This window comes from Plasmopara halstedii (genome assembly GCF_900000015.1).
Source record: "Plasmopara halstedii genome assembly, contig: Scaffold_470, whole genome shotgun sequence".
NCBI classification, from domain to species: Eukaryota; Oomycota; class Peronosporomycetes; order Peronosporales; family Peronosporaceae; genus Plasmopara; species Plasmopara halstedii.
This window is the reverse complement of record NW_020187390.1, coordinates 819,633-819,839: the sequence shown is the minus strand read 5'-3', so window position 1 is coordinate 819,839 and position 207 is coordinate 819,633.

The window sequence follows — 207 nt, the reverse complement described above, 5'->3', positions numbered from 1 at the left end:
GTAAGCCTACGTAAAACACCAGGTGGGTGCGCATCCGTTTTGGAAGGTTTAGCGTGTAGGCCAGGCCCCGTTGGCCACAACCATAAGCGGTCAGATAAACCGTGGACGAAGCTTCGTCCGGAAGATAGCAGAGGCTGCATGTGTAGGCATTTTTTTAATTCAATAAAACCAGGTCCCCAACCTTAAAGCTTTCCACTTTGCCTCTTA